This window comes from Chlamydotis macqueenii, chromosome 3 (genome assembly GCF_036417535.1).
Source record: "Chlamydotis macqueenii isolate bChlMac1 chromosome 3, bChlMac1.mat, whole genome shotgun sequence".
Taxonomy (NCBI): domain Eukaryota; kingdom Metazoa; phylum Chordata; class Aves; order Otidiformes; family Otididae; genus Chlamydotis; species Chlamydotis macqueenii.
Genome location: NC_141558.1, coordinates 14634183 through 14654040, shown reverse-complemented (window position 1 = coordinate 14654040; position 19858 = coordinate 14634183).

The following is a 19858-nucleotide window of genomic DNA, read 5'->3' as shown; positions in this document are numbered from 1 at the left end:
ATGTGTTCTTGTAACCTGACTATGACATAGGCGTTAATAATGTTTTCCTTCTTTCTGTGTTGCTGAGAGGAGGAAGGAACAGGAGAATGAATGTGCTTTTTGTTGCTTGCCTCAGACAGCCAGAGGCAAACGAAGCTGGCTTTCCTAATCCCATAGATACAAAGCGGGTAGTTTCCCACAGAAGAAAACCACCTACATGACTCAAAACTTCTTTCTCTCCCAATGCTTTTATTATTGCTTGTTTGGATAACTAGGAATGTCAGTAACATTGAATATGATTCACCGTTGACAGCGAGAAGGGCAGGAACATTGTGGCCAGCTTTGTACCGTGGTAGGGACGGTCAAGTCACATTGTGAGACGTGTGGGTTACAGTGGGTTCAGCAGTGATTCCGAGCTTGCATGGCCAATGTGGAGGTTTGTGGGAGGCTTTATTCTCTGTGCAATCTACCTCTTACTATTAGTTCAGTTAGGAAACAAAGGTCTCAATAGCGGTAAGTGCTGAGGTCCCTGGCTGTAGTCCAGACATGTACTAGGCATGTGTGAGTCAGATTGTTTCTCTGGAATTGATGATGTGCTTAAAACTTAAGCACATGCTTAAGTAATTTACTGAATTGGGACCAGAAAGCTTGGCAACTTGCAGGATTGAGCCCTAAACTAATCCAAGCATGTTTTTATTTTTAGCAAAAGTTCCCTTCCACCACTCCTAGCCCTATCCTCTCTAATAATAATATCAGCTTTAAAAAAAAAAAATCTGGAATAAAAGTTTCACTTTAAGATGATAATTCAGATTTTATCTATTTTTTACTAGGTTCTACATATACTACCATATATCCCACACAAATGTTTTTTCTGACTGGCCTAAAAAAGCACTATATTATGGGCATAACTCATAGCATAGATTGGTAACTCAATCCAAAAGACAGTGGAGCATGAAGGACTGAGATGCAGCTACCAAACCCAAAGAAACTGAGAAATTTTCCATCATGTCACCCTGTACTCTATCTGGGTTTCTACTTACCTCTGATTTCCATGCCCCTATTGACAACCTCTGAAATGACACTAAGCTACCTTACATTATTGCAATTAAAGCACATGTTGTTTGGCTGACAGTAGTTTAACATTTAGGAATTCTGACAAAACAGTGTTTGGTGCAAAGTGTTTCAATGAGAAAGATTTGCATTCAAAAATAGGGATGGTTTAGCTGTTACATATAAAATTCAGGCTATTTAATTGATAATTAGTAAAATACTGGCATATTTAATCAAAGTTTCTGTAGACTACGCTAAAAAAAAATTCCCTGAGAATAACATTTCCCACTTTGAATGTGTTTTGTGATGTAGGAAGAACAAGTAAAATATCCTCTGCTTACAGTGTTATGCCTACTAGTCAATATCTCTTTGCCTGACTCCACTAATTTCCACGGTATCCTGAATTATCTGCATTGGCATTTCAGCTGGAAATTCAAAGGATAACAGGTATTATGGAAGGCTGGGAAAATTTTCATATCAAAACCTAAGGACTGTCCTGTATAAAAGAACTATGACCTAGAAGTAGAGTATATAATTTTTTTCCTTGGTTAAGGAGTTGGATGAAATGTTAAGAAAAGGCTTCTTTTACTAGAAAAACAAAGACCTCTTTGTTGCTTAGGGTTAGCATAATTTTTCAAGAATGCACAGCATTGAGTAGTCTCATGATATTATCTGATCCATTCTGTTGTCATAGTGTAATGGCTCTATTGCTACACCTTTGAAGAGAATACTCAGGCCTGGGAGTTAGTGCTGTACAAAGCACCTTCCTCCCTGTAAGAAGAAAGCTAAGTACATCTTCATAAAGCATAGCTTTGGGAATCATTTTTCTTTAGGTATCAGAACAATGAATGCTGTACTCTGAAGTAGTTGGCCAGGTTTCATTTAATTACGGAGCTACATATATCACCTGAGTACATATGCAGGAAATCTGTCCTAAAGTCAGACTCCTTTGGATCTGATTGTTCAGTTTGAGTTAAAATGAAAACAACGGTATTGAGCAAGAGTTTTCCTGTCATACTTCAGAGCTGAACTTTTCTCAAATTGTGCAAGTGAAGTCTTCCATTTAGCTGTCCTGGAACACTTGCATTTCGTAAGGTTATGGGCTCTCTTGTGTTAGCCTGTCATGATTTGCAAACTACTGTGGTAATCAAAGGTCCTCGCCTAGATTTTTTTTCTGGTTCTAAATGTTTTCTAATCCTCGTAGACTGATTCACACAGTCATAGGAATAAAATAACAGGACGGAGTCTTGGTTGCTCAGCTTCTCACTTATACAGAATAGAAAGGGCTGGATGACTCTCCAAGGGGACCTGGCAGACCTCAGCATGTATATAAGGACTGCTGAGTTGTGTCAACAAAAAGTTGTACAATCAGAACCTAGAGTTCTCTTGCACTAGAAGCTCATGAAGCCAAGCAGGTTTACTTCACACAGGATCCATCCTCTGCTGGAAGTTGCATCATATCTATTTGGCTGAGTGCCACACTTCCTACTGCACCTCACCATCCATGCAAGTTAGAAACAAGCACCTCTGGAAAGGGTACTCCTACTTCTTCTTTTCCCCTAGGTTGTCTCTCTAGGTTTCTGACACACACTGAAATCCCGATTTCTGAGACAAGTCTGTATAAAATTCACATGCATATTGATAGGAGAAAACAGAACAAACTTTTTTTTTTTTGTTTTGAAATATAATTGACAAATGATAGTGGTGCTAATGGGCAGGAAGAATGAGATGTGAAGGATTGTCACCTTTTCAAAAGAGTCTTCCTTTGCTGGGTATATGATAGTTGTCTTTCACAGGGTTTTATGGAGTTATTGGCCATCAAAGTCAGTCATGCCTCCTTGATTCCTTGGGTCAACATACAAGATACGAAGAGAAAGAAATAATACCTCCTTCTTTCTTTTTTTTCTGGAGGTACATGAAGCTTATAGAAGCATCAGTCTCTGGGCTCTTTAGAGTTTTGGGTTAACAATGGTCTTCAATCTCTACTATGACTGGTAGTTTAAGAAACTTCCTTATAGCTTCACACTTCTTTGTGTTTAATACTTCTCAAGGACAAGTAATACTGGAAAGATCCTTTGTCCTGTCTGTTTTTCATATGACTTTCTGGATACATAATACTTACAAACTTGCAAGTCTGGATGTTGTTACTGTACTGCATGCTGAAATTTGCAGGCTGCGCAGACCAATAGTCTTTCAGTATACTGGTTAAGATTTTATGGGTATAGCATCAGATACTTGTAGTCTTTTGACATATATGGAGTTATACCACTTCACACTAGCTAATAACCCAGGCCAATTTCTTTTGCAAATGAATTCTGCCAAATAGAATTTAGAAGAACTCTGTATTCACAAATATGATTGTCACTAAAGACTGACAAATGAATACGAAGTTTCAGGATGGTAAAAAGGGGTCTGTGCACCGCATGAAGTGTAAGCGTACTGATTTAGGACTTGAGACTTCAGTGTGTGTCTTCAAAAGGGCAGGTACTCGAAGGAGATTTCCTTTCTTGCCCTTTCTTTTGAAGCATGCTGTTGTTATGAGGGAAAAACCACATCCTGAAATACCTACAAAGAGCCTGGCTGTGCCATCCGCTGCTCATGTCAAGTAGTGTCTTATGTAAGAAGCTCTATTCACTTCAGTTTAAATACTGATGTAAGTGAAGATTTTCCAAAGCAATCAAGGTTTGCAAGAGCAGGCCATAAAAACACACACACACAGGGAAAGGTATTATGGAGGCCAAGAGTTTGCTATTCACACCTGGCTACATTCTTTGTGAGTAGTTTAAAGGGAAAAGTTTTCTCTAAACAGTAAGTGAATAAAAGTACCCTTAAATCACAAAGACCTCTGGCCCTGTACATGAAATCCAAATTCATACGCACAGTAGATTCAAAGGACAGGAATATTTTGAACCTATGATGGAAGAAAAGTAGAGAAAGGGGGAAAAAAAGCTTCAGTGAGGATCTTTAGATTTGTAGGCCTTCTTGAAAGTATTGGAAATGGCAGACTGGAGATTTTTTTAAGCTAAGTGGATCATGACTTTCCTTAGAACAGAGACTTTACAAATTCCTTTTTGACTGTCATCTGCAAATCATTTGACTGCTGTTAAACAGAACCTTCTATGTTGTCCTGATAACAGGGGGAAGGCTGGAAATAAGGAATTCCACCCTTAAAGCTGTTAAGGTAAGCCTAAAATTTATGTGTATTGGATCAAAGGCTGGAATATTTTCCAGATGATCCTCTCTTTCTTCTGAGAAAAATCCAACAAAACAAACCCAAAAATAATTTCTAAGGTGTTAAGCTTCAGTTGTTGAGCATGGGGATTCAATTTACAATTTTGTGTCCTGCTAGGATGAAACCTAAATTTGCCAGTAAAAGCCACTTTGTATTGCTTGCTTGTTCTTCTACTACAAATGAAAAGTTACAGTCCATCAACAGCTATAAATGTCTGGTTTAGAAGGAAACATCAAATGAGAATACCAATTGAAATTATTTTTCTGTAATGTTTGTTTTACCACATCCTTATATATGAAAATGGCAAGGCCAGAGGAGTTTCCTAATTTAAATTAATTCTTAAATGCTATTGTTGGGGAAAGTAGAGTCAGAGATTATGCTTCTATGGAAGTATTAGTCACTACAACCTCAGAAAGTAAATAGGAATGTCAGTACAAATCAACATCCATTTAAATTTCAGTATATGCAAGCCACAGAGGGAGTTGTTTCTGGTATTTTACCTTGCTCCCTAAAAACTTATTGCAAATGTGGTGAATTCATTGGCCTGTGTATGTTATGCTCTCAGATCTGTTCCTAAGAAGCAGTGACCACATCAAACAAACAACAAAACCAATACCATTACCACCACCATTCACTTTTCTTCTGCCTCAGTAAAATAGGATTATAGTGCGGAAGGATTTGTGTTCTCACCTTCTGTGTAACACATCCATACCTGAATTAAACATAAATTATTACAGGAAAGCTTCTTCTATTGGCATCAGTATTTCCAGTTTGTGATTATTTAAGGGGTGACAGAGAGCACTGACAGAGTGGTGTGTGCGCTCCAGGTGTGTGACATGGGGACAGAAGCTGTGCTGCACATCCCACCCTCATCCTTTGTCCCTGTGGAACTGCAGCAGCTTCTTCATGGATGCTTGGCAAGGCTTTTTTTAATTAAATAAGATTTGAACCTGCACATTTAACCTCTGTAAATGCCTAATTGTGATCAATAGATTTTCTGTTGCGGTTGTGTGTAAAACTCCAGCTCTAGCCTTCTCCTGCCTGGTCCTCTTTCCTAATATGTTTCTCTCCTGTTCATGTCTCTATCCCTAATGTCCTCAACCCTTCCCATGCAGGCATCTCCTCTCCCCTAGCATTTGGCTCCATCAGGGGAGAGTGCTGAAGGCACAGGAAAGGCAGCTGCCGCACTTTTTGGAGAGTGCCTTGACTTTTCTCGAAGACTGACTTATGACTTATGGGGTCGCATAGCTTGTTTCTGATGGAAACAGAAAGGTGACATACCTTACAAAAAGGTGCTTTTCCATCCTATTTAAAGCTTATGCTAAAAAAAAATAGGGAACTAGAATTTATCAAAGAAAAGTTCACCAATTTTTTTTTCTGTAGGTCAAAAGCCATTTTGTGTAGGTCCACCGTTATTTTTGGAAGTGCACTCACAGATTTTTGGAAAAGGATACAGAAATCCTCAAAACCATACATCCACTGAATCACACAGACTGCAGTGAAAATGATAAATCAGGAATAAAGGCAAAACAGAGCCTTTAGAATGGAATGGTTGTTGAAATTTTACTATATTTTGCTACCATTGAGAAGAGAGCTTTCTGTTAGTGACCTTGTATCTAATTGTATTAACAAAATAATAATTAAAAAACTGACCCCATCCTAAACATCTAATAAACATTTGGCACTGCAGCATACAGTACAATACTCAATGAATTTGGAGAAAAAATGCTTTTCAAGATGGGGATTTTATAGTTCATTCTGGTAAGTTCACTCCTCACTGAAAACATGGGAAAAAAAATGAATTAAGAACTCTAATAACCAGCCAGCAGGAAATACAAAAATAAATCTAAATTGATGGCTATGCTCTCCGTCTATATGGCTTCCTTTGCAGAGAGTATCTCAGCCTGCAAATTCTCCAAACTCATTAGTATGGAATCCTAAATTCCAGTAAAATTCCCCCCCTTCCATTTTGCTTGACCTTTTACTACTACTGACCTACTGTACAGCTCATTTCAGGGCTAATTCTGAGTCAGATATAAGTGGGACAAATATTCTTCAAATCTATAACAACCACTGCCACCTTTTCCAGTTTTAAGTTGAAGCTGCCAGTACAGACAGTTGCAGATCTGTAGTTTCAAAATAAGTGTAGGGCATGCTCTTTCTCCTTATTCTTCTCAAGAGGGTAACAGTTATTTTCATAGATATTCCCGGGAGTCCATTAGTAAATCTGAATATCTCTGTGTTGGGGTCATAGGAAAGATTCAAACTGACATTCCTGACAAATGCGTCACTAGTAAGATCAAGGGGTTTTTTTTTTTTTTAAAAAAAAAATTGACAAGTATTTAAGATGATATTTCAGAATAGTAGGTGTTGGCTAAACATAGCCTGTTTTCACAACATTCTTTAACTTATTAAAGAAAAGGCCTAAGCACTTTCTAACTGATGTAGGGACAGTTTCTAAGGCTGTATTCTATGTTACTACTTACTGCATTGCAGGAGGTTTGCTGAGGCTCCTATCATCAGAAACACATTCTAGTGCATTATACACCCCGGCACTGATAGTGCTGCTTACAGCAGTGATATCATTCCGTTCCATCATTCCATTATCACTCTCAGTCTCTTGATGCCTTCAGTATACACTTATATTCTTTCTAAAGTCTATTAACCCTTTTAGTGAACACATCTCAATTTGTTTTGCTCTTCAACAGAAGGTCAAATTACAGATTTCTGCTCAAATCTCAGTTTGCAGATTCAAATTTGAACTTGGTAGTTTCTGGCAGATATAGTCCTTTCCATTTCCTCTTAAATTAGTGGTGTTATTGTCAGTCAGTGCTCTGTTCTACAGTGTATTTACATTAAAGAGAAATATTTATCCTATGACAGGAGCCTCTTAATACTAAACATTGTACAAATTGTTGCAGCTCTTTTAAATGCAGTCCTCTTTGTAGAATCAGTAAATGCAGTTTCAAATTGTGATTTTTTTTTTTAAATTCCAGTATGGAAATGATTATTAAAAATCTTTTTTTCCCCTTTAGCAAATGTTCTGAGTCTCAAACAGGCTAGCAGTTTATTAGTAATTGATTTACTGCCCTCATTGCTGTATGGCATGTGGCAGTCATTTTCCTGGCTGCTCATCACAAACATTTAGGATGGTTAAGTATTAAAAAAATTCAATTTCTAGAACACTAATGATGATAAAAATGACTAATGTTTTATAAAGCATTTTTTTTTCTGGCAGGTTTTCATATTCAGACATTGGGAGTAAATCATATAAAATTAACAAATTGCAGTTGACAGTTTATTTCAATCAATCATGATTTACAAAGGGGAGCTCTAAGGAAATCCAAAACAATATTTTATAGCTATTGCTCTACGTCCTTCTGAAAAACAAACCTCGGACTACATGCTTCTGCAAGGCTTGCCATTGTGTGTCTGTGTGTGTGTGCACACAAGCACATTCTGCGTCTGATTGCCTACTTTCTTATTTCAGTTTTATCTCCTGCACCCAAGCTGATTGCTGATTGACTATAAGGGGTTATAGAGCGGAGTAAATTTTAGTAGTAGATGAAGCTTTGAGAGAACATCTGAATGTTATGTTTTATCCTACTGTGTGAGTAAACACATTTGGCATATAAAGTACCTCACAAAGCTGCTGACACATATCACATCTGGTTGATCGGGATTCACATTGTTTTGTCATATCATAAAACATCAGCTCTCTCACTTCAGCTGTGAGAAGATTTACAGCCAATAAGCCTTGTCTTCCTCTGCAGAAGCATAATTTCCTTCTCTTCTGAACAGCTCCCCTTTGGTTCCTTATGCTTACGGAAGATCACGCCTTTCTCCGGCAGCACTGGGGGAGAAACTGAACAGGGAACAGGGTGTATTGATTTGGGGGTACTGCACATGAGACAGAGAAAGGTGATGAGACTCTGAAGAACCTCAGGGCCAGAAGGGATGGTGCCAGGCTTGGACAGCCGCACGATCATGCAGAGGGGACTTAAGGAAATAAAAGCATAGGCATGGAAAGGTAAAAGTAATTTTAATGCCACTCTGAGAAAAATAATCATGTACTCAGAGGCCAGACAGGGAATTGCTTAAGAATAAAAGTAGCAGAAGAGAGTTTTAAGACATTAAGGTAAGATGGATAGACCACCAGTGCTCTGACATCATAGATTCCCTTGGAAAACCAGAAAACTTGTCTTTCAGGCAGAAGCCTGAATTTTATCCCTAGTTGCAAGGTTGTGCCTATAAACAAGAAAGCAAGTGGAAGGTAACCACCACATAGTCATACTTAATTTCTAACAAAAGTGAATTTACTTTAAAATGGGACACATATTTATAAAAGCCAGAGGAAAAAGAAACAGCCAAACAGTATTATCCAAATATTTCAACATTCTCAAAGCACTTTTATTCCTTAGTTGACATCTGCAGCATCCTGGGAGGCTAGCAACCTTTTTTTTTTTTTTTTTTCATCCAATGTTACCTATTTAAAAGTTAGCTGCCTATTTTAAGCTCTTTGTCTAGGCTCCTCTTGCAGTCAGTGAGTAAATACAGGTCAGTTGCCCTCACTGCCTCTCTCCACTGATAGGAAGAGTTTAGATGGCTAATTTTGACTAACTCTCTAACCTTCTGATGCAGAAATTTCACTGAAAGAAATTGCACCCTTAGTAATTTGTGAAGCATAAGAAGTTGAAAGGGAAGGTAATAAAGTACACTGATCATAAGATTGGAGAACACAGGCACCATTGATCAAGTTAAAAATATCTTATCTGTTAGTTTCTAAGACATATTAAAAAAAACACAATTCAATTAATAAGTAAATAAATAATCTAAGAGGTAAAAATAATTATAGAAAAAATTGAGACTGTCTAATTGTCTGACTGTCTAAAATTTAGATTCCACTACATGTGAAAGGGGAGGGAGCAGAAATATCAGCATCTTAGATCAAACTCTCTTCTGAATTGTTTTCATATAACTTTACTGAAGTTACGAGTATTGCATAGGTGTGAGGACAGAATTTGAATCTCACATAGCGTGATTTGAGATCATACTTTCATTACCCAGAAACTGATTTAACTACGTGATTCTTAAAATCCTTGGAAAATCTGGAATATGGCTTTTCTTCAAGAGTTGTACAATGTTTGCTTATTGGTAAAAGAGAAAAATACATGCTGAAATTCTCAAAGTTTCAGTTTGCAAGCAGCTTTATTGCATTTGGCAAAGGCTGTCTTTAACTGTTTAAAACAGAGCGTGCATCCTTCTGTTCTGGCATATGGAAAGGCCAGAACTGGGGAATAGAGCTTTGTATCCCGGCTGGGACTCCTTGGATCGCCAAGCACAGAAGCATCCTCTCCAGCTATTTTAATTCATAAAGAAAAGTGATTAATTGCTAAATTAAGCTCTGCTTTTCTTTCCAATAAGTTGACAAGAGCTTTGATAATTTCACCAGGAGCAGGCTTGGGCCCTTTGGCGTTACTGGCAGGCTATGGTTCTTTGCATTCTTTCTATATCTTACTTCCTTATTTTTAATCTCTTTCAAAATTTAACCGTTCTCCTTTAAATGCTGGAATCTTGCTACCCATTGCTATGGTTACAGTTCCTGAATCTTGACCCATTTCACTTTCTTTTGAATGTAGAAGTAATAACATTAACAAATACCACTGTGCTGACTTCTCATCAAACAGGATACAACATGCTAAGCTTAGCTGCACTGTAATGGGTATCTGTGCAATACCAGTAGTTACTCTCATTTAGCATATCTACAGTTACTAGGCTTGTCCTTCACAGTACGATAAATAAAAAAAATATTCACACTGAGATGAAAAATGTATTTCAGACAACAAAATCTACAAGTCAAGTTAGCAAAAGATTACCATAAAGACATTTATTTTTAGTTAGGTATTATTTCTTCACAAAACAACTGCAAACTCTTAAATAGTTTTGTTAGTATTGACAACAGACATTTGTTACAAAGCAACAAGATATTTTTATCAAAATGTCACCAAATATTCCCAGACTAGTGATGCACTATGCTGAGCCAGAAAACAAGCACTTGTTATTGTACATTACCATATATTTCACATTTATAATTACTTTCACTAGAACATCTGAGGATGTGTGTCAGGTGAAATGTACTTAACCGCGTTGAGATAAATTAGACTCCTTTTCCATGGTTTCCCATTTCCTTTCACAGACATGGAAAGAGCAGCAGGGTAGTTTGTAAGGCAATGATGTGCAGTGCTCTGACTGAAATGTTATCAGACAAAAGCAGCACATTTTCTGCTGTTAAATGGTAACACATTGAGAGTCTCCTGCTTCATCCCACCCGTGGTTTTCTCTCCTTTTTAGTCTGTGCTGTCACTGAGCACTGTGCAGCAGGTGTTGCTTGCTGGAAGGGCTGCAGGTTTGTGTGGCAAGTCATCTCCATTCAGCAGCATCATGTGTCAGAGTGAAGTCTGACAGCTGTGTGGAGGACTGGATGACTTTTTTTTTTACAAGATTGTGAAAAAAAGACCAAAAAAAAAGCTTTTTTTTTTATTTATTTAAAGCTCACATTGTATATGATGATAGAGCACTCTGTTGTGTTTTCTTCTCTAAAGCACTTGCATCATACTATAAAATAGTAGATTTTGAGGGATGGAAGTGGTTAAGCAAACGCACACAGCAAAGCACACTATGTCTTACTTGCAATTAACATATAGTCATTTCTAGATTTTTGGTGCAATAGGGTATGTGTTTGTGTTGTCATAGCAGTGAAGGGACTATGGAGTTGTTTTTGATAAAATCTGCCCACATGCTCCTAAAACATATTGGCAGTCCAGGATTCCTGCTCTGATAGCTTCTGTGCCCAAGTTTACCACACATTCTCATGATTTGCATCACTTTCTCATTTCAGTAGGTGCACTTTCATTTCACTGCCACAGTTGTCATCTTCTTCCCTGTTGACTCGTGTGCACCTCAGGGACTTTGCTGAGAGAGCCTGAGGGAATGTGTGCACACATAAGGGGCGGATTAAATCAGAGGTGCAAAGCTATTAAACCAAACATGCAGTATGACTGCTGCCAGCAACAAGAGATGGAAATGGGTGGATGAGAAGAAGCACAACAGGAAGGTTGGTCTGAAACCATTTTTGCTATTGCTCCGAGAAAAGTATTGCACATCTGCCCCACAGATGGCCAGAGCTGGAAGACCATTTCTGAGTGTGAAGTATGCATTGCTGCTTCAATTTAGGATAAATGGAGGCTTCAGATTGAAGTGTGATTGTAACACATGTAGTGCATATCAAGCCAGTTTTAATCTAAAACTGTGTACTGTAGGACAGAGCTGCCAAGTGAGCATTCAGGTTTATGCACAAGCATACTTTGCTCACAGCAAAACCAACATTCTGGTGGGTTTTCTGCCATCAGTACAGGAACAAAACAGACTATCAGAAGATTAGAGCTAGCCCAGTTGTCTGTATGTGCACCAAACCTATGTCCTGATTGCAGAATAGATGTATTCTTCCTGTCTGTCAGCACACAATGTTGGGTATCGCTAACCTGAATTTACACGGAATATCCTTCAACCTGTAGCAACAGGACATATATGTTTACGTTCAATTAACTCCAACAAAAAAAAAAGCAAAATACTGTTTCACAATAGGTTATTTTGCAGAATGTTTTTCAATTTACACGCATATAAAAAAAAGAGGGGAAAACCTCCCATAATGAAACTTTTACGTTGTAATATTCTTTCATGTTACAAATCCAAGGGTAGATATTAGCAGCCGTGAAATGATGGACTGGGACATACTAGACATATTAGCAAAATAAAACGTTGTCTTTATTGTGAAAATCACACAGATCTTGTCCTCAGGAAATGAGGGAGCACTTTATGCATGAAAATTTTGGGGAAAGATAGGAGAAACAATACTCATGACTTTTTACTGTGTTCCTGACAAACATAAGTTTCATGGATTTTTACTTCTGAGCTACTTAAAAGCATTTTCTATACAATTCAGTATTTGATAGCCACTTATTAAACTCGGCACGGACAGCAGAAGTGTTCTGATTGTACAGATGTAATGTGATTTTTCTCTAAAACCATCCCACTAAGACTTAGGGTTCCCTTTCTCTTATCAGCATGTGCATCATGATTGTATGTAGCTGTCTGACTGAAAAAAAACAAACAACTTTTAATAATAATTAAAATTTCCCCTTGTTTCTCCCCTCCACATGGATATTTGAAACACTTTCAAATATGAGAAGAGCTAAGCAGTGAAAGGCTTCAGAAAGTAATCAAAGAATCTTATTTCTTTCCTGAAAAGAGAAGTCTGTCTTAGAAATGGGCTAGCCAGACTTGTCGTGAATAGCCTAGGAGCATTTAATTCTTCCTCAAAGCAAGCAGATAGACTACTGGATCTTTGAAGTCTCTTCCAATGCTACACTGCTATGATACCTTTATTTGTTTTTATTTGTGTTAAAGGGATTAAGGCTGCTTTTGCTGAGGATCTAGAACAAAGAGAGCTCTTTCTCTGATGAGTTAACAGTTTCCCTGCCCTAAGGGTCTTAGAATTCAACTACAGACAAGAATACACACATGAGGAAAGCATAAAAAATATTTCATAATGGCAATAACAGCAGTCCATTTGGCTTTTCATCAGCATAAGTTTAACATTTTTTTCTTATCTCCTGTAAGGCTACTGTAGGTGATTGTAGGTGATTGTTAATATAAGAGAGGTGATTGTTAATATAAGAGAACTATTACAAGCACACCAAGATTAGTGATCATTCTAATCTCTTTCGCAAAAGAATTTCATAAATTTGGGTAAACTACTGAGTAAATTTTGTCCCCTTCATGAATCTCACATTTTTCTTTTATAACTACAATTAAATCAATGTAATTATATAATTGTAAGTACAGATCCTAGCAGGGAGAGCCCTTTTTTTTTTTTTAACACCATTTTGAATAATTGAAATTCAGAGCTGGCCTTCCATTTTGATCTACTATTGTAGACCTGCCATCAGTCTCTGGCCTACGGGCAACAGCACTAAGCAGGAAATGAACTACAGTCAACATTAAACTTTCTTTTTTTCTCTCTGTAGGCTAATGAAATATGTAGGAAAAAAAAAATTACTACCTTGCAAGCAAAATCAGAAAAAAATTGTTGTCTGTGTAGTATGAAATGGGGAATACTGTGGGTCAGGTGTTATTATAGGGGGACATTCACCAGCAGAGGAGGGCAGTGAGATGCTTCTTGTTGCTCTGAACAGTAGCTAAATGCTGAGCCAGACAGTGACTGTAGAATGCCATGACCACTCCAGACAGAAAAGAGGATTGCTGCTGCCCCAGGTCCATGGCACTGGAGGCTGAGGATGTTGGACTGATGTGTAGCCTTCTGCCTGGGAGAAACTAGAGTCAAAATAGATGATGCAATACAGGTACAGGGAGTTTATAGGAGCTCTTTAGACAGATGTAAGGTTAACAGCCCAGAAAGCACAGACATATCTTTGAGCACAAGTTACGGTGTTTGATGGTTCCTCAGAATGTTTGTCCTGTCTTGCTGTCATCAAATTCATTATGCTAAAATTTATTTTTAGGTTATTGTTCTTCACTAACATGATGAGAGTATCTGCATTCGATAGGAGGCTGAGTGCCCTCTACACTGGTATGATTTGGAGACCTGCTTCTCTTCAGAACTTTTACATAGCTTTTGTATAGAGCAGAAAAAAGTGCTGAACCTCAACAACACTGCCACATCCACTTTTCTTGCAAGTAAAAATGAGATAATATAGATGAATTTATTTAATCTAAATGATTTTCAAATCTTAAGAAAACTACAGTTGCAGTATAGCACACACAACACTTGCTTGCCTGTGCTAGATTAGGCATTGAGCTATTATGAAATGATGAGTTAAGGCATAAGATCTTGAATGAATTCTAAATTAAAAATACATTTCCATATGTAGATGAGCAAACAGTTGTTTTGACAAAATATATTATAATTTCAGCTTGGCATCACTAAAATAACCCCACCACTAAAATAACCCTTTTTCCTCTCATAGTCCCTTCAAATGCAAGAACACCTTATATTTTAGCTGTCATCTTAATGGTAGATATTATTATGGGGGAAAAAGAGCTAATATCAACTGCTTTTAATTTAGGCAGGATTTCTTTTACATGAAGACAGAGAATTTTTCTTCTATAACAATTTTGACTGGAAGTCATAGGGCCTTTGCCAAGAAGTTTCAATTATGCTTTTAAAATATAAATCCTAGGAGTCTTGAAATTACAGGGTGTGGGTAGCGATATGTTAAATGTTTTACAAGTGAGGAGAAATTAGTGCATTTTGGCTTATCCTCAGTGCTGTTAAGAAACAAAACTGTTCTTTTGTTGTAGGTAAAAGCAGTTCCTTCCAAAGAAGTCTGTAAAAACTGGAAAGTGTTTTCGTATAATTCTGTGAAAATGACACACAGATAACTGCAGAATGTGGAAAAGAAAGCCAACCACAGAGCCTCACCCAGGATATGTTCATCAGAAGGACATGGTGTAAACACGCCGTAGGATGTTTTGGCTGCTAGAGAAACCATGGGATTATTTGGGGTGTGTTTTAGCTCTACCGAACTAACACATTTCCCATGTGGTGTTTGGGTGGGGGAAATGAAAAACTGCCCCTTTGTCAGGTATAAAACTATTTCCTTTTGTCAGTTTGAGGTTAAGGGTATGCCTTGGTCGTTTGGGTGGAGGACACTAACAGCTGCAGTCGGTCTTGGAGGAGAGGGTATTTCAGTTGGGGTAGGGAGGACTTCTTCACACCTTAGAGTTTTTCATATCAGTACTGATTAGTACAAAAGATGCTGTGTCAAGAGATAGTACAGAAGACTATTAATAAGCCTTTCTTCAGGTGTGGCAAGTTACACTGCAGTTCTGTTGTCACTAATACTGTTTGTTACTGATCAATAGCAAAATCATTCCTGTATGAAACAAACGTCATCTAGACGGCTGTATTTCTGTCTCATTAGCCAGAGTTTATTTTGGCATTGTGGGTTTTTTTTTCCAAAGACAGGAGAAGAAATTACATTAGCTCTGATATTAATACCTATTCTGGTACAAAGTCTGTTGGTACAAAGTTGAGGCTCTGAGCAACCTGATCTAGTTGGAGATGTTCCTGCTCCTTGCAGGGCAGTTGGACTAGATGATGTTTAAAGGTCCCCTCCAAGCCTAACTATTCTATGATTCTATGACTCTCTGAAAGTTAACCCTTCAGCTATTTTTTGAACAAATTTGAGCAGGTTGAAAGAGATAATATAGAATCAACCTTCTACATCATATGGCTTTGGCTTTTTGAACTAGTATCATGAGTCCTAAAGCCAGCATTTGCTGTGTTATACATCTATGGCCTCAAGTAACAAAATACACACATCTCCTAAAGTCCCATTATTATGGGTACATAAATCAATGCACTTCAGAATAACTGACAAACTTGCCAGGTAAATATACCAAGAGTCACATTCAGGGTTGCTACTGACACTTGCTGAAATTGGAATACAAAATCTTTCAGGTGCCTCAGTCCTTAGGGCAGTCAGTGAGTTTATTACTTTCCTCTCGTTTCACTGTTGAAGTAGAATTTAAAACATAAATGATAAGAATGAGACCTTAGCTCTTCATTTTGGTAAATGTTCTTTAAAACATTTTGTTGAATCCTTCATTTTTCTTGAATCAGCATGAGTAATAATAAACTGTTAGTACTTTTGTAACCAAAATTTTAGCCCTTGGAGTACTCTAAGAAAGCAAGGGGAGTTTACTGTTCCCAGGTGAATTATTTTAGAACTGTAATCTGTGGGAGGCAGGGAATAAATTCCTGTTACACTTCTGAACGCTGAAAGCAAAATGGTTTACAACTGAGACTCCTAAGCACAACTGCAAAATTACAAATCAGCAACAACTTTTAATACAGCCATCACCTAATTAAAATTAGTACACAGTAGACTACAGCACTGACATTGGAGGACCTGATGAATGGTGGCATATGATAAAATCACCTAGTTCCATCAAACACAAATTACTGAGTTCAGTTCAGAGGTAATATCAACCATCTGCGATAAAGAAGAGATGAAAATTAGGTAATTTAATGGTCTTTTCTCTGAAGTATGTGAATCTAAAACTGATAAGTAACGAAGATGTGAACTAGATAACCCAAAGTGTAGTCACTCACCCTAAGCTTTATTCTGTTTTGTTTGTTGTTTTTTTTTTTCTTTAAGGTTTCTTTTTCAAGATAATGTGTGCTCATTATTTATAGAATTACCAGGAATTTACCTGGTGTCGTTAGATTTCCCTGTGATGCTCCAGCAGCAATTCCCAGCATTTCTAAGACTTCCCTGGAATCAAGGAGAGTTAGAAGTACTAGGCACCACCCGTGAATTGAATGCAAACTGTGTCATGATCAGAAGCTACTATAAAAATCTGACATGACCATATTTCCCCTCCCTCTCCCCAAGGTAATCCAGAATTAGATTTTGGTGATTCCTGTTTCATAATCTTCTGTTCAGTAGGGCATATTTTGCTGCCTTGCTCTTGACATTTCACAACAATTCAACAGGATATAACAGCTATTACAAAACCTGACAAATGAAATTTTAAGGTAATCTGTGAGATTTATTTTAGCAGGTAAGATTCTGATCTTGCAATTTGTTTCATGTAGATAGGGCTCTGTACAGGATAACACTCATGGGGAAAAAAGGATTAGGGATGCATTAATGAATATGAAAGCTGTAGGATATTACAAGCACCATGGCTCTTCACTATGTGACCTCTATCTTTTGTCTTATATCTACTTCTGATATCTGGTAAGAAAGCCATGATTCTGACGTAACAGAGGCATCCATGTTTTCTGTTCATAAGTCATTAACAGATTCTTAGAATCGAACACATAAAAACAATTATGTTTTTTTTTTCCACAGCATCCCAAATAAGCAAAGAACATCTGTTTGCACTGAAAGCTGAGCTCATATTTAAGTATATAGCTAAGCAATGGCACTAATTTTTAACTTCCTTTATGAAACGGTTCAGAGTAAGTAAAGCTCAGTAATCCAGAAATAACCAGCAGATAGAACTTGAAAACTTGGCCCAGTTTGTTTCTAGGGTATAAGAGATAAATCTCTGACTCTGAAGTTACTTCCCACCCTTCAGAGATAAAAAGGTCAGGACACATCCTTTCATTCTGCAAACATGCTGACCCGAAGAGAGAAAAATGCTTTAAAAATAAAATCTGAGTTGCTAATTTTCTTAGATCTTACACTCAGTTTTTAGGAAGATTTATTTTCAGACTATTCAGATTATCTGACAAAAAAAAAGTCACTCCTGCTGATGTAAAGAGTGTCTTTGTTCTGTCAAATGGCCAGTGGATTGTCTTCCATTTTTCTGTTGATCTGTGATATATAGTTGTAAAAAATCAACAGCAGTCATTTATACACCAAGGGGATATTCTGTAGAAAATTTCAGCAAAAAGCTTTGGGGATTTTTGTGTCAGATTAGGGCATCAGCCTCACGTTCTATTGAGGCTTCTTATCTTTATCCCACACTACCTAGTAGAATATAAATCTATAATGGGAGAAGTACCACAAATGCTGTAGTTTACAATATCTAGAAGAAAAAAACAGAGGCAGAGGAGACATAAAAGGATAATTTTGCTTATACAAAATAGCAGCCTGAAAAATAAAACCAGGAAAACAAACAAGCAGATGGAGAAGGCAAAGTCTGCAAGACACAGCTGTGCAAAGTATTTAAATATCCAGATGCAAAGCAGTTTAAGGGTCAGGGACAAGGAAAGGACACAGAATGCTCTTAGCAGCTCTGCAGCACAAGTGAATAGTCTGCTTTAAAATTTCAAACACATTAATGATTGTTGATTGTCTAGCTTTCTGTCAGATTTAAATGGAATCTTAGATTTTGTTAGAAATCCAAACTCTCGCTGCTCCTGAGCACCTTTTAATACGGGTTTGTTACCGTTTACCTAGGAACACAATAATTAATGTGTAGGAAAAATAGTTTTCTCAACAAATCTTTACTCAATTATCTTTTAGCAAAAGGAATAATAAAACTTTTTTTTTTAGAACAGTCAAAAGTTTTTTTTTCTGAAGCAGATACTACCCGTAATAATAATAATCTACACTTTTACTGTATGTTGACTTCATCTAAGTGCTTCAAGTGTTTTATGAATGTTAATTAGGCATCTGCATGCATCTATTAGGCACCACCAATTGCTAGATGATGATTTTGTCTATCCTTAGCTGAAAAAACTCCACCTACCTACTTTGCTTAGTATGCTGTTAAGGGGGCTGGGGAGGGTGTCTGTATACTGAAATGTGGGAAAGACGCCTTTTGCTCTCAAATGTAGCTGCAGTGGGAAGTATTAACTTAAAATGAGTTCCTGAATGAGATTTTATTACTGCTTTGATTAACTTCCTGGGCTTTGAACTCCCTCCTGAGCTGGCAGATGTCCCCTCATGTCACATCAGTGGCTGAAAGACAGACTTTTATTCCTACCCTCAGTTGCGTCTCAGGATCTTCAGTCATTTTAGGATTCTGTTCAAAGCTACATTTTATAATCCCTCTACAGACAGGCTCAAATGCCTCAAATGCTTTCTTGCTCACCACACTCCTTTCCCCATCTCCTCCGTTGCCTTCCTGTTCTGCCTTCGTTCTGCTCAGGGTACAAGATGGACAATGTGCCTGTTGTGGCCTGGTACCAACCTGGCCAGAGTCAGGGGCAGGCACTCAAACCTGTTTTGTGACTCAGTCACCAAGTTATTCATCCTTCTTTTACAGGGTGAATAACTGCATTTAAAATGAGCCCCAAACTCACTGTATTTTTTGGTAAAGACTTCTAATCTCCTTACAAGGAACTTCAGAAGCAAGGTAAATAATGAAAGAGTGCCAGAGGCAATGAAAATTGAGCTGGTGAGTCACGTGGGAACTACAGTCTAGTGTAAGCATGGTACTTAAACAAACATACTGCGGCAGCCTGCATGCCTCATAGGGGAGACCTGTAAAGCACAAAGAATATTGTTTTCCTAAATTGAGATTTCATAATTAAGGCAAGAAAGTGTATTTAGATGGTGAAAATCCTATTTCCTATGACTAGAGAGATGAAAATAAGGCCATATAAAAGGATTTTGATAGTACTATAAAGGGGCAACCTTCTGATTACTAACTGTAACTTTTAAAGGGTATTAAAATCCTATTTCAGTGAGATGGTTGATTTTAGCTTGCAAGCTCTTTCTGTAGGACTCTAATATCAGTTTCATTCACACAATCATATTTTTACATTAAACAAGGAAATATGTTTTCCAGTTTCTTAAGGATTTTTTTTTTGCATGCTGCCATTGCAGGCAGGCTGGACTTCAGAGATCTGATTCTGGCTTTTCGGGGTCTTTCACTACATAGAGACAGGAGGAAGCCCTGAGACCCTGGTCACACCCTTAGGTCCTAACTCACATGGAAATGCCATTGTCTTACAAAAATCACCCTATGAAAGCCAGTTTATCACGGGGCAATTTTCACTTAGATGGATCCAACATGATTAATATCATTGTACTGTGGATGGCTGGATGGGCC